Source organism: Protopterus annectens, chromosome 6.part0 (assembly GCF_019279795.1).
Source record: "Protopterus annectens isolate FY-2018-M chromosome 6.part0, PAN1.0, whole genome shotgun sequence".
In the NCBI taxonomy this organism is placed as follows: domain Eukaryota; kingdom Metazoa; phylum Chordata; order Ceratodontiformes; family Protopteridae; genus Protopterus; species Protopterus annectens.
In genome coordinates this window covers 861,290,478-861,307,335 of record NC_056737.1, presented here as the reverse complement: position 1 = coordinate 861,307,335, position 16,858 = coordinate 861,290,478, and positions in this window count along the sequence as shown.

Sequence of the window (16,858 nt, the reverse complement as noted above, 5' to 3'; positions counted from 1 at the left end):
GCGAAGAGCAGCAAGAAACAGCGATGAAGCCAAAGGTAATCTCCACAAAAAGTTTATTCAAACACACAACATAAATTTCTCCAAGTCCTTCTCTCAAACACACAACATAAATTTCTCCAAATCCTTCTCTCAAGCGCTTTCGCTCAGTGCAATACTGAGTTTTATCAAGATAAAAATGCAGAGCAGAACAACCTTATTTGTAAGTCTCTTAATGAGATCATGTGCTTCGTTAATTAAAACCAGTCAAGTTACAATTAAAATTAATTGGTGACCAATTTAAAATTAAAGAGCAAGATGTTGTATGAAATACATAAAATCCTAAATAAAATACCTTTTATTAAATATGTTGTAGTTAAAAAATATGTTATTTAAAAGATATGTCATTTGAAAATCACAAAGCATTCGTGTATAAATAAATAAATATTGTTATATGTTAATGTCCCATGAAACCACATTTGTAGTGATTGATTCTTATAACACTGTTTAGTGTGCAATAAATATTACAATGGGGTACCACGAATAAATGATGTGAGTAATAAATAGTAATAGATAAAAATCAAATGTTAAAAATACAAGAATTAAAAATAAAAATAATAATCAAGTATTAAGTGTTCAAGTGTTGCTACATAGATTATATTCCCTATACTCAGAATAAATATAAATATAAAATACAAATAATTTGATACAAATAAGTAATGTTGATAATCTCTTACTAAATGCTGTATGCTATAACTTAGCTCTTCTTAGTTTTAAAACACTACTTAAATTTGTGTAGTCATTTAACCCTGGCCATTTAGCTGCATCCAGTCTTAGTTGCCATATAAGCTCCTTATATTCCAATTTAGTCTCCCAGTCACCCCCCTCTCTTGTCAGGTGTTATCTGGTCTAACACAATGAACTTGATTTCCATATCTGGGCAGGACAAAGAGTGTTTATAAAAAGCTTTGGTCTCTTTTTTCTTGGAAATATCGTAGAAATGCTCATAAAGTCTTCTCTTTAGAGTCCTTTCTGTTTTCCCAATATAGAAACTTTGACATTTTATACATGAGCCTAAATATACAACATATTTTGCATTGCAGTTAAAATACCCATTAGACCGGAATATATATTTCCTAGATGGGATATATATACTATGATCATTCAACATAGCAGTGCATTGTTTGCACATTCCACATTTATAAGTTCCTTTCTTGGATCTACTACCAGTGGTATTCGTCATTTCTTTTCTTTCAAATAGCTCTTTCATGTTAGTACCCCTGCATCTAACAAATGTGGGTTTAGTTGGAACCTTTGTTGAAAAATCATCATGCAATGTAAGAACTGGCCAATACAATAATATATCCCTTTATTAGGTTTGAATGCAAAATTATGTAATGAGTTAGTTGGGAATAGCATAAGCAATAGGAGAAAAAGCAAAAACACATACAATAGAGCGTGTATCATCGACTTTGGACCTTATAGTAATCAAGTGAAGGAGATATTAACTAGGAATTGGCACATTTTATTGACGGATCAAGAAAAGATTGATATATTAGGACCTAGTCCAACTTTTATATATAAAATGGGTAATAATTTGGAAAAATTATTAGAAGTAGGTACGAAACCAATGATGAATAGGGATTTGGCACACACATCGAAATGTGGTGCCTGCAACCAATGTTTTGCTATTAATGAAAACAAGGGATTAGTTTTGGAAAATATTAACAGAACTAAACTTACATTTAAGCATGGTAATTGTAATACCAGTATGATAGTATATTTGGCAAAATGCATGATTTGTCCCTCCTACTATATAGGAAAGACTGAGAGGAAGTTTAAAAAAAGAATATATTCTCATCTTTACAGCATTAGAACACAAGATACAAAAAATGCTTTGTATAAACATATAAATAGTAGGGGGGAAGATCACTATTTTAAATTTGCCATTTTAGAAAGTGTATCAGTTAATCCAAGAGGTGGTAATACTAAAAACATCTTGGCATATAGGGAGTTGTGGTGGCCATTATTAACAGATGCCACATCACTACCAGGGTTAAAAAAATACACTTCTGTAAAACCTATATTAGATTTAAGAAAGTGAGGCATTGGTTATTGTTTTTCAGTGCATTACTGCACATATGTTTTAACATTTGCATATTTTGTAAAGATTTTATGTTAATCTGTTTGACGCTGATTAAACGAATGAATTTTCTTTTAGGGAAGTTTTTAGATGAAATGATGTACTATAGCTTTAAGAAGCTGAAGTAAAATTGGCACCAAATCAGTGTATTTAAATGGGGTTAAACATCAATTTGTCAGTTCTGATGAAGCCCACGGACCGTGGGTGAAAGCGCTTAACTTGTTTTATGGATTAAATCTATTTTATTACTTCATATACGTGGCATTATTTATTGTTGGACTTTTGGTTGTGAGTATACAGCATATTTTGGCATTTGAAGCTTTGCTGATACTTTGGTGCTTTTTGTTGTTTTGAACGCTTGGTTCTGCAGTCGATTGATGGATGATACTCACAACAGTTTAGGAGCGGTCTCACCTTTACAGAATAATGATCTTTTAGAGCTATGAGTGGAAGTTACATTACTGAGAGGTGAGGTGTCTAGGCTTCTTAAATTGTTCAACAATAGTGCCGTTTCCAAAGGAGAGTTATCAGATGGTGTACCGGCCAATATTGTTGCTGGTCACAATAACTCCTTGGGAGAGGATTCGATCAACATGCGTATGGGATATGAAACTAATAATAAAAAAGAAATTACGCCTACAACAAGTAAGACATTGATTACTTCATCTCCGGAGATTACTAATGGACAGATTTTTAGGTCCAAACACAATGGTGACATTGATTTACCAGTATTTACAGATCAGTTGGAACATAATAAAACAGCCGTTACTGATTTTACTTTCGATTTTTCTTTTGGCAATCTTACGGAAGAAGCCAAAAGAATAGGTACGAGACCTAAGTCAGTTCAACCTGCACAGACTTACGTGCAAACTCAGGCATGTGGTCATATAGACAAAGGTACTGTGCCAACTTCTGTTAAGTTATTAAATAAGGAATCAGATATGTGTGGAAGCAAAAAAGAAAATGCTTTGAAAGAATTTTTTGACAAACAATGCGTTTTTAACAATTTGAATGAAGCGCATGTAAAAGACAAGGACAATTATAGTTTTACGAAAATTAAAGGGACTTTAAAGGACATGATACATATGTTAGGAAAAAAATTTAATGCAATAAATGCTGTAAAACTTGATAATGCATATTTACTACATTGTATGACTATGAAAGTGGTTCCAATGGGTTTACAGTTTCACAAGACACCCATGGGGATAGAATTAACTAAGGATTTGAACCGTGATTTTAATTTATTATTTGATTCATTTGGTATAGAATTTATGAAACTTTTGATAAAATATAATGATATGAAGTTATGTAAAATTATAAATGAAGTTGAAAAAATGAATGAAATAATTGTACATGATTTGACTTTTGAATATTGGGAAAGGTTATATTTTAAACAATTTGAACTTGCAGATTTTAGAGCTAGAAAAGCATTTGATAGAAAAAATAAAAAATTACAAAGGGATACTGAACAATATGAGAAAGGTGAAACCTACAATTGGGGGGGTCGGTATGAAAATGAAATGGATATTCAATCTGGCAATGATGAATTTTATCATACGCCACCCCCATACAAAGAAAATTTTCATCAACATTTTCATCAAAATGTTCATCAGATATACAAAAAGGGGAATTTTCAGCAGGAGTGCAGGACAGGAAATTACACCAAGTGGACAAAAGCAGAAAGATGGAAACAGAAGAAGTATCAACCATTCAAAAAGTGTCAGACGAAGCAGTAGAGCGCAATATTAATTCTAATACAGTCACAACCAGTGACAGTATGATAACACAGGAAGGTGTTATACATCAATTTAAGAACTTTAAAATTTTTAATTATAGTGAAATTGAATTAAATATAGCACATTTTAGTCTACTTTCAAGAGGTATGAAATTTATACCCATTACTCGATTTCATATGGTAGATTGTGTAAGTGAATTTAAACAATACATTAGGAAGTTAAATTTAGCTCTTACATTTAAAGATAGACATGATAATCCAGCTCCATTGAAGAGCACACTTAAAAAGAAGAGCAGTTACATGCCTGCTATGAACCCTAATGTTCAGATGTATGATAAGATGGTTACAAGGGAAATTTACCAGTTCAATAAAAAGAATAATAGGAAAAAAGTTAAATCAAATTTAACAGTACAGGAATTTAAGGTGTTAGATGAATTAAGAGCTAACAAAAATATAAGAATAATGAAGCCCGATAAGGGCAGAGGGATTGTGATATATGACTCACTAGAATACAGCTCTACTATACATGATTTATTTCATAGAACAGGTAACTATTCTGTAACCTCTTTGAATGAAGCTCATATTGCATACAGGAGAATAGATATGTTTTAGAGGAATTTTTATTGGATTGTAGAATAAATGAGGAGTTATATAACTTTTTGAAGGTTGAATACCCATATATGGCAACTATAGTGGGTATACCTAAAGTCCACAAAAATGTTTCTGAACCTCCGTTTAGACCAATAATTTCAGGTAATAAATCAAAGACATTTCCTATCGGAGTGGCAATAGATTCAATGCTTAAACCAATATATGGTAAGATAAATCACTTAGTAAAAGATTCTTGGGAGTTTTTAAAGAATTTTCCTGTTAATGTGGACAACAATGAGTTGTTATTTATTTCTATTGATGTAATAGACCTGTTTACATGCATACCATCTTCCCAGGGAATTGAAGCTTTCTCTAACAGCATCCAGAAATACAGCGATCTTGGATGGGATAGAACAAGTTTAATCATTGAAATGATGACAATTGTATTGGAAAATAACTTCATATTTTATGAAGGGGAAATATTTAGACAAAATAAAGGGGTAGCTATGGGGGCAGCTTGTGCCCCCATATATGCAAATCTTGTCATGTTAGATTGGGAAGATGGTATTATATTTAATAGCGAGTATATGGAAAATATAAAGTATTATTCACGGTTTTTGGATGACATCTACATTTTATGGAAAGGAAGTCAGGAATCTTTCAATAAGTTTTTAGTATATCTCAATGGGAGTAGTGAATTTTTGAAATTCATGTCAGAAAGTAACAACAAAGGAGTGGCCTATTTAGACACACTTATTACTACTGATGGAAAGAGCTTCAAGTCTAAAATACACAGGAAGGCTACTTTTTCAAATTCATATTTGGATTATAATAGTAATCATCCCAGAAAATTAAAGTACAATATTTACAAAGGACAATGCATCAGGGCCCTCAGAATGACTTCAAGTTATGGGGATATGTTAGAAGAAATTAATTACATCTATAAGTTATTCAAGGAAAGAGGGTATAATACGAACGTGATGGATGATGTAAATAAATATGTTATTAGTGAATGGGGGAAGAAATATATTCCTTTATTAGGTTTGAATGCAAAATTATCTAATGGGTTAGTTTGGAATAGCATAGGCAATAGGAGAAAAAGCAAAAACACATACGATAGAGCGTGTATCATCAAATTTGGACCTTATAGTGATCAAGTGAAGGAGATATTAACTGGGAATTGGCACATTTTATTGATGGATTAAGAAAAGATTGATATATTAGGACTTAGTCCAACTTTTATATATAAAATGGGTAATAATTTGAAAAAATTATTAGAAGTAGGTACGAAACCAATGATGAATAGAGATTTGGCACACACATCGAAATGTGGTGCCTGCAACCAATGTTTTGCTATTAATGAAAACAAGGGATTAGTTTTGGAAAATATTAACAGAACTAAACTTACATTTAAGCATGGTAATTGTAATACCAGTATGATAGTATATTTGGCAAAATGCATGATTTGTCCCTCCTACTATATAGGAAAGACTGAGAGGAAGTTTAAAAAAAGAATATATTCTCATCTTTACAGCATTAGAACGCAAGATACAAAAAATGCTTTGTATAAACATATAAATAGTAGGGGGGAAGATCACTATTTTAAATTTGCCATTTTAGAAAGTGTATCAGTTAATTCAAGAGGTGGTAATACTAAAAACATCTTGGCATATAGGGAGTTGTGGTGGCAGTTATTAACAGATGCCACATCACCACCAGGGTTAAACGAATACACTTCTGTAAAACCTATATTAGATTTAAGAAAGTGAGGCATTGGTTATTGTTTTTCAGTGCATTACTGCACATATGTTTTAACATTTGCATATTTTGTAAAGATTTTATGTTAATCTGTTTGACACTGATTAAACGAATGAATTTTCTTTTAGGGAAGTTTTTAGATGAAATGATGTACTATAGCTTTAAGAAGCTGAAGTAAAATTGGCGCCAAATCAGTGTATTTAAATGGGGTTAAACATCAATTTGTCAGTTCTGATGAAGCCCACGGACCGTGGGTGAAAGCGCTTAACTTGTTTTATGGATTAAATCTATTTTATTACTTCATATACGTGGCATTATTTATTGTTGGACTTTTGGTTGTGAGTATACAGTGTATTTTGGCATTTGAAGCTTTGCTGATACTTTGGTGCTTTTTGTTATTTTGAACACTTGGTTCTACATTATAAACAAAAAATGAACAAAATATTTGATTTTTGGCTTGATTGCCTTTAGTTCAATAAACGTTTAAATGGTAGTTCTGATTGTATATTGGTATGATATGCACATTAAAAGGTAGTAATATCTTCACACACTTGAAGCTTTAGTATTAACATAATGGCTCCTAAACTACTCTACTAACTCACTATTGTCAGTGGGTTGGTGATTTTATCTCACACACACACACACACACACACACACACACACACACACACACACACACACACACACACACACACACACACTCCTAAACTACTCTACTAACTCACTATTTTCAGTGGGTTGGTGATTTTATCACACACACACACACACACACACACACACACACACACACACACACACACATGCACACACAGTCTGTCTCTGCTTTCATGCATGCATTAATTCACACAAGCAGACCGCAACATAAGCACACACATGATCATCTCTCTCTCTCTCTTACTTTCTTACATGCATACACCCCCCACACACATACTTATTATTTTACACTCACTAAACAGCAAAAGCACTGCTTAGCCAGTGTAAAATAGTAACATGACCAATCTCTCACTCACACTCATACAGGCATACACTTTTACACACTGACACATACACACACTTTTATTTTATTTTACACTCGCTAAACAGCAAAAGCGCTACTTGGTGAGAATAAAATAGTAGCTCAACCATCTCTCTTATACACACACATGCATACAATTTCACACACAAGCACATACACACAGTTTTTTTTTTTTTTTTTTTTTTTTACTTTTGTTTTATTTTATACTTGCTAAACAGCAGAAGCACTGTTTAGCAAGTGTAAAATAATGGCGGCCATTCTGTTTTCTCAGTCCATGCTCTATGGCAGCTAGATATGCTGCCGTGAAGTGACAGATTCGTTCTCAGTGGGCATTACTTGTACATTAATATCCTGCTGGAAAATGCTTCATGCTCCAATCAGGGCACTGCATTGTCTAATGTTCATTGTAGCTTCCTCATGATGTATGGAATCCCATAACATTCCACAGCACATAACAGATATTGGTAAAATTATGCTGTATGCAGTCCATGCATGTTTGGGTACGGTGCAGTTCATCTTTCACCACATCATATTGGAATGAAACCTTGATTAATACATCTGTATAGTACTTATGTAATACACACAGACACACACACGCACACACACACTGCTATATATATATATATATATATATATATATATACATATATATATATATAGATATATATATATATATATATATATATATATATATATGTATGTATATGTGGGTATGTATGTATATGTGTGTGTCTGTGTGTGTGTATAGAAATGGAAATGGCACACACACACACACACACACACACACACACACACACACACACACACACACACACACACACACACACACCTATATATGTTTGTGGGTGTATACAGTTGCAGTTAATATTTTCAAATGCAAATTTATCAACAAGTTAACTGATGTGTTTTCTGATTAACATCAGTTGTTTTCAAATGCCAAAATTTCAGTGTTGGGAAGATTAACTTTCTTGTGCTGTGTGAGGAATGCTTGCATGAAAGTAAATAGATTTTTTAACATCTAAAGTTTTGGATATACTGAAAGTCTTGGCATTATGGCTAGGAGTGTGTGTGTGTGTGTGTGTGTGTGTGTGTGTGTGTGTGTGTGTGTGTGTGTGTGTGTGAGTGTTTGTAGGTTAAGATTAAACAAAGGGCTATGCAGAGGAATAGATGTAGTATTGTGTGCTTGCATTAATGAAAAGTGTGTGTCAGCTTTTTGGGGTTAGGGGCAGGATTAGAGTTTAGGGTTACCACATTCCCTCTCCCCCCTCACTCATGTGTGCTAATCCAGAACCTAATCCTGCCATTCACTCTTACTGCAACCCACAGATTGCCTTGATGAAAAAAACAGTTTCTGTAACAGCATGTCTGAAGGTACCATTAGGTTTTATTTTTTTCCCTTCAAGTGTGCTGATCCCAAAAGGAAAGCAAAGGCTTTCCTTTTCCAACTGTTGTACATTTTATATATTTTTTCAGTTAGTTATTTTCAACAAGAAGTCAGTGTTATATGCATTGAGGAATCTGCATGTTGACCTCAGTGCATATAATTATATAATACAAAGAGGCTTGTAGTTCATTGAAATGCTGTCTATCATTGTTGTGTTTATCTAAAATAATATCAGTGGTGCTTTCCTCTGATAGTCAAGGGGGCAAAGGATCTGCTCCTTTCACTTATATTACTATCTGTCAATATTGCTGTTAATTGATACATAATAATGCCTTTAAGAACTACTGAAGTCATTGGTTTTAACTGCATTAGAGTGATTGATTAATTTGTTGTCCTGAAGAAATGTATTTAAAAGGTGGCTTGTGTCTATTGCAAACAGATTCTGATGAAGTCTGGTACAATGGACAAAAGCTCTTAATTTCTTTGAGTAGTTGATGCTGCTTTTATGGTCATTCATTAAATCATAATTTGTTTTACTAACGCTTCAATGAGAGTGGTGTTTTAGGGTCTGATTTGATTTTATTATACTTGGTACATAATAATGCAAATAGCAGCCAATCAACATACGTAGTTCGATATGTTCGACCTCACTCACCTCCTGCTATGCACATTAATGTACCATTACACACTACAGTCAATGGTACGTTAATTCTACTATATTGCAGGGAGCAACACCCCCTCACATCCCCCATGTGGCCGTGCCCCCCCACCCCCTGCACATTAAATATACGAAAAACAAGATCGCACTGCAGTAAAGAAATGGGCTAATTCTCTGTTCCTCACTGAACCATGACCTCTCTGCACAATGTTGAAACCCAAATACTCAAACTACACTGCCCATTCACTCTAGTGTAGTTGATACATTTTGGTTTGACATTCTGCCAACTTGAAAACTGCCATTTGACCACATGATGGTCAACCGATGCAGTTTCAAGATTTTCAGTTTAAGCCATAAAACAAACCACGGAAAACTGCTATTTGTGACCAACAAATCTGCTGGCTGAGAATCCTAAAAAAATCAGGTAAAAATGAACCATGAACTGTAGACAAGCTCAGTTGAGATTTCAGGGTAATTAAGCGATTATAACTTGTTCAGAAATCAAAACTTTATTGCAAAAAAAAAAAATAGCTGAACACTGTTGCCCTTAAAAGAACTTTGTCTCACCACACACACACACACACACACACACACACACACACACACACACACACACACACACACACACACACACACACACACATATATATATATATATATATATATATACTATATAATTTTGAAAGTCAAAATCTGAACATCAGAATCAGACTTTCAGATGTTCGAGATTTTGAAATCTCAAAATGCAAAAAAAAAAATAAACAAAAAAGCTAGACATCACGTTGCTGCAGGGGGGCAAGCCCCATGCAACCCCCCCCCCAATTCCCTGCTACTTAAATATACCAATGCCAAAATCACACTGCAGTGGAGAGAACAGTAAAGTTACCTTTCAGCACTGTTGGGAGATTTTAATTCTTTAACTTCAAGATTTTAATATTTCAAACATCCGGACATCAGGATTCTGATGTTCGGGATTTTGAGATTTCGAAATTAAGAAGTGGGCCTATATATATATATGGTTCTACCTGACTTCGTCGACAGCGCAGAAGACCGACAGCGGAATTCGGAGCTCCAGAAGATCGAAAACGAAGAAGACCGACGCGAATCGCGGGTTGCAGAACATCGACAATGCAGAAGACCGACACGACGGATGACAACACCAACGCCGAGGATGCCGACATGGGGAAAGGCTGTGTGAGTATGCGGTAGTGACGGACGTTAGGGTGCGAGGCAGGTAAGTGTGGAGATTGACGGTCTGTGGGGATAGGGGTGGGTTAAGTGAGTTAGGGTTAGGGAGGCGATAGGGGTGGGTTAAGTGAGTTAGGGTTGGGAGGCGATAGGGGTGGGTTTGACACATGCACACACTTTTATTTTATTTTACACTCGCTAAACAGCAAAAGCGCTACTTGGTGAGAATAAAATAGTAGCTCAACCATCTCTCTCTCTTATACTCACACATGCATACAATTTCACACACAAACACATACACAGTTTTTTTTTTTTTTTTTTTTTTTTTACTTTTGTTTTATTTTATACTCGCTAAACAGCAGAAGCACTGTTTAGCAAGTGTAATATAATGGCGGCCATTCTGTTTTCTCAATCCATGCTCTATGGCAGCTAGATATGCTGCCGTGAAGTGACAGATTCGTTCTCAGTGGGCATTACTTGTACATTAATATCCTGCTGGAAAATGCTTCGTTCTCCAATCAGGGCACTGCATTGTCTAATGTTCATTGTAGCTTCCTCATGATGTATGGAATCCCATAACATTCCACAGCACATAACAGATATTGGTAAAATTATGCTGTATGCAGTCCATGCATGTTTTGGTACTGTGCAGTTCATCTTTCATCACATCATATTGGAATGAAACCTTGATTAATACATCTGTATAGTACTTATGTAATACAAACACACAGACACACACACGCACACACACACTCACGTATATATATATATATATATATATATATATATATATATATATATATATATAGATATATATATATATATATATATATATATATATATATATATATATGCGTGTGGGTATGTATGTATGTATATGTGTGTGTCTGTGTGTGTGTATAGAAATGGAAATGGCACACACACACACACACACACACACACACACACACACACACACACACACACACACACACACTATATATGTTTGTGGGTGTATACAGTGTTAATATTTTCAAATGCAAATTTATCAACAAGTTAACTGATGTGTTTTCTGATTAACATCAGTTGTTTTCAAATGCCAAAATTTCAGTGTTGGGAAGATTAACTTTCTTGTGCTGTGTGAGGAATGCTTGCATGAAAGTAAATAGATTTTTTAACATCTAAAGTTTTGGATATACTGAAAGTCTTGGCATTATGGCTAGGAGTGTGTGTGTGTGTGTGTGTGTGTGTGTGTGTGTGTGTGTGTGTGTGTGTGTGTGTGTGTGTGTGAGTGTTTGTAGGTTAAGATTAAACAAAGGGCTATGCAGAGGAATAGATGTAGTATTGTGCTTGCATTAATGAAAAGTGTGTGTCAGCTTTTTGGGGTTAGGGGCAGGATTAGAGTTTAGGGTTACCACATTCCCTCTCCCCCCTCACTCATGTGTGCTAATCCAGAACCTAATCCTGCCATTCACTCTTACTGCAACCCACAGATTGCCTTGATGAAAAAAACAGTTTCTGTAACAGCATGTCTGAAGGTACCATTAGGTTTTATTTTTTTCCCTTCAAGTGTGCTGATCCCAAAAGGAAAGCAAAGGCTTTCCTTTTCCAACTGTTGTACATTTTATATATTTTTTCAGTTAGTTATTTTCAACAAGAAGTCAGTGTTATATGCATTGAGGAATCTGCATGTTGACCTCAGTGCATATAATTATATGTACAAAGAGGCTTGTAGTTCATTGAAATGCTGTCTATCATTGTTGTGTTTATCTAAAATAATATCAGTGGTGCTTTCCTCTGATAGTCAAGGGGGCAAAGGATCTGCTCCTTTCACTTATATTACTATCTGTCAATATTGCTGTTAATTGATACATAATAATGCCTTTAAGAACTACTGAAGTCATTGGTTTTAACTGCATTAGAGTGATTGATTAATTTGTTGTCCTGAAGAAATGTATTTAAAAGGTGGCTTGTGTCTATTGCAAACAGATTCTGATGAAGTCTGGTACAATGGACAAAAGCTCTTAATTTCTTTGAGTAGTTGATGCTGCTTTTATGGTCATTCATTAAATCATAATTTGTTTTACTAACGCTTCAATGAGAGTGGTGTTTTAGGGTCTGATTTGATTTTATTATACTTGGTACATAATAATGCAAATAGCAGCCAATCAACATACGTAGTTCGATATGTTCGACCTCACTCACCTCCTGCTATGCACATTAATGTACCATTACACACTACAGTCAATGGTACGTTAATTCTACTATATTGCAGGGAGCAACACCCCCTCACATCCCCCATGTGGCCGTGCCCCCCCACCCCCTGCACATTAAATATACGAAAAACAAGATCGCACTGCAGTAAAGAAATGGGCTAATTCTCTGTTCCTCACTGAACCATGACCTCTCTGCACAATGTTGAAACCCAAATACTCAAACTACACTGCCCATTCACTCTAGTGTAGTTGATACATTTTGGTTTGACATTCTGCCAACTTGAAAACTGCCATTTGACCACATGATGGTCAACCGATGCAGTTTCAAGATTTTCAGTTTAAGCCATAAAACAAACCACCGGGAAAACTGCTATTTGTGACCAACAAATCTGCTGGCTGAGAATCCTAAAAAAATCAGGTAAAAATGAACCATGAACTGTAGACAAGCTCAGTTGAGATTTCAGGGTAATTAAGCGATTATAACTTGTTCAGAAATCAAAACTTTATTGCAAAAAAAAAAAATAGCTGAACACTGTTGCCCTTAAAAGAACTTTGTCTCACCACACACACACACACACACACACACACACACACACACACACACACACACACACACACACACACACACACACACACATATATATATATATATATATATATAGGGCTACTATATAATTTTGAAAAGTCAAAATCTCGAACATCAGAATCAGACTTTCAGATGTTCGAGATTTTGAAATCTCAAAATGCAAAAAAAAAAATAAACAAAAAAGTTAGACATCACGTTGCTGCAGGGGGGCAAGCCCCGTGCACCCCCCCCAAATCCCTGCTACTTAAATATACCAATGCCAAAATCACACTGCAGTGAAGAGAACAGTAAAGTTACCTTTCAGCACTGTTGGGAGATTTTAATTGTTTAACTTCAAGATTTTAATATTTCAAACATCCGGACATCAGGATTCTGATGTTCGGGATTTTGAGATTTCGAAATTAAGAAGTGGGCCTATATATATATATGGTTCTACCTGACTTCGTCGACAGCGCAGAAGACCGACAGCGAATTGAGCTCCAGAAGATCAGCGAAGAAGACCGGCCAATCGCGGGTTGCAGAACATCGACAATGCAGAAGACCGACACGACGGATGACAACACCAACGCCGAGGATGCCGACATGGGGAAAGGCTGTGTGAGTATGCGGTAGTGACGGACGTTAGGTGCGAGCAGGTAAGTGTGGAGATTGACGGTCTGTGGGGATAGGGGTGGGTTAAGTGAGTTAGGGTTAGGGAGGCGATAGGGGTGGGTTAAGTGAGTTAGGGTTAGGGAGCGATAGGGGTGGGTTAAGTGAGTTAGGGTTAGGGAGGCGATAGGGGTGGGTTAAGTGAGTTAGGGTTAGGGGCGATAGGGGCGGGTTAAGTGAGTTAGGGTTAGGGAGCGGGTAGGTAAGTGTGCGATAGTGACGGACCTTAGGGTTAGGTAAGGTTTAGTGTGGGCTTGTAAGGATTTTGGTGTGCTTGTGTTGTGTGTGTGGTTTGTGGAATGGGGATGTGTTTTGTTTTTAATAATTGTTATTGTGGTGTGTGCAGTGTATGGGGTTTCGTGTTTGTGTATCGTCGGTTATTTCGTGTTCGGTTATGTGTGGTTTCGTGTTTATGGACTGTCGAATATGTGGTGTCGGTGATGTGGTTGTCGGTGTTGTGTGGTTTCGGCTATGTCAGGTAGAACCATATATATATATATATATATATATATATATATATATATATATATATATATATATATATGTAGATATCGAGAGCTAGATATATCCCCCAACACACACACACACAAAACATGCTCCTCTGGGAGTATTCATTCTTACAATTAGCAGTAACATTAGGGATTAGGAAATATATTTTACCTGCGCAGTACTGAGTTTGTAAAGCTGGAAGAACTTATTCATTTATATAAGATCAAGTTAAAAAAAAAAAAAAAAACTATATATATATATATATATATATATATATATATGTTTACCTACATACCTGTATACGTACACACACACACACACACACACACACACACCTGTATACTTACACACACACACACACACACACACACACACACACACACACACACACACACACACACACACACACACACACACACACACACACACACACACACACATATATATATATATATAGGGCTACTATATAATTTCGAAAAGTCAAAATCTCGAACATCAGAATCCTGACTTTCAGATGTTCAAGATTTTGAAATCTCAAAATGCAAAAAAAAAAAAATAAAAAACTAAAACAAAAAAGTTAGACATCACGTTGCTGCAGGGGGGACAGCCCCGTGCACCCCCCCCCCAAATCCCTGCTACTTAAATATACCAATGCCAAAATCACACTGCAGTGAAAAGAACAGTAAAGTTACCTTTCAGCACTGTTGGGAAATTTTAATTGTTTAACTTCAAGATTTTAATATTTCAAACATCCGGATATCAGGATTCTGATGTTCGGGATTTTGAGATTTTGAAATTAAGAAGTGGACCTATATATATATATATATATATATATATATATATATATATATGTAGATATAGAGAGCTAGATATATCCCCCAACACACACACACACACACACACACACACACACACACACACACACACACACACACACACACACACACACGCCATGCTCCTCTGGGAGTATTCATTCTTACAATTAGCAGTAACATTAGGGAGGATTAGGAAATATATTTTACCTTCGCAGTACTGAGTTTGTAAAGCTGGAAGAACTTATTCATTTATATAAGATCAAGTTAAAAAAAAAAAAAAAAAATATATATATATATATATATATATATATATATATATATATATATATATATATATATATATATATCTTGTGACAGCTACCCACACAGTGACATGCATACAAAGCCTTAGCTACCTTTTCTGATGCCCTGTGCTAGTTCCTAATCTGGTGTTCCCATCAACCTTTAATTTGAAGAAAAAAAAATGTTCAGTTGTACTTGTTTGAAAATGAAGCACATTGTTGACTGTGTCTTAGGCTGCACCAAAACACTAAAACATTTTAACTCTGAGTGCAAATGCACTGTTGGCATTAATTTCTATTTGCTGGTAGCACATTGTCAGCAAATCAGCATATCAGGATCACATCCCCAATATCTTGCACCTGAACCAGCTGCCTCGTTCATCCCACCCTAGCGATGCCTCTGCATGCATGTGTCCTATAAAGGCTCAACACTCAAAATGATACATACATCTGTCAGTTTTCCTTTCTCTATGCATATTTGGACAAAATACATGTGAATGAATGTTTGGTAAAACCACAGCTGATTGAAAGTAACTGTTAGACAACAAATTCAGCTGAATGCTCATTTGGTTGAAACTGGTTAAGGAGAATGAAATATAGTGCTCTGTAGTACACACACACACACACACACACATATATATATATATATATATATATATATATATATATATATATATATATATATACCTCCAATCCAAAACTAATGCGCGATGTACTAGGTGCACGGATAAAAAATAGAAACAACACTAATCTCCAGCACCATGTATGCAGCCCAAATAGGCTAAAATAACTTTAAAAAAAAAACAACACTCAGGAAAGTGCCATTCCATTCTTTTAATGGCAGACATGTTCCGCTACACCCAACAAAACAAGGTTGCGCCTCATGGCGTCATCAGTGCATACTTCCAGAAAGAGGAAGCCCATCCTTTATACATTTGTTCTTAAAACTGCATTCCAGTAAAACAGTACACTTGTGCCACCCGATATAAATCATGCATTATACACTTTAGAAAACTTTTGTTTATAAATATGCACACATCACCCTTCCCTTTAGTTCACTCCATTATTCAACCAAAGGTTAATAAATACATTCAACTTTGGAAAAAATCCCCAATTTAAGGTACAAAGTCTCAATGGCAACAGGAATTATTGATACTTATTAATTTAACTAATGTTCATTCAAACCTGGTTTAAATATTGCTCCCCAAATTGGTAAATTAATAAGTATCAATAATTCCTGTTGCCATTGAGACTTTGTATTATTAGTTGAAATAATAAACCAAATCAGTAGACTGACATTCATTGTAAATGTAAAATGACAAGCTCTTTAGTAATGTGAGATCCACAAGAAAATATGCTGTCAATAAATGTGCATCCTTTTCACAACTGCAGCTCT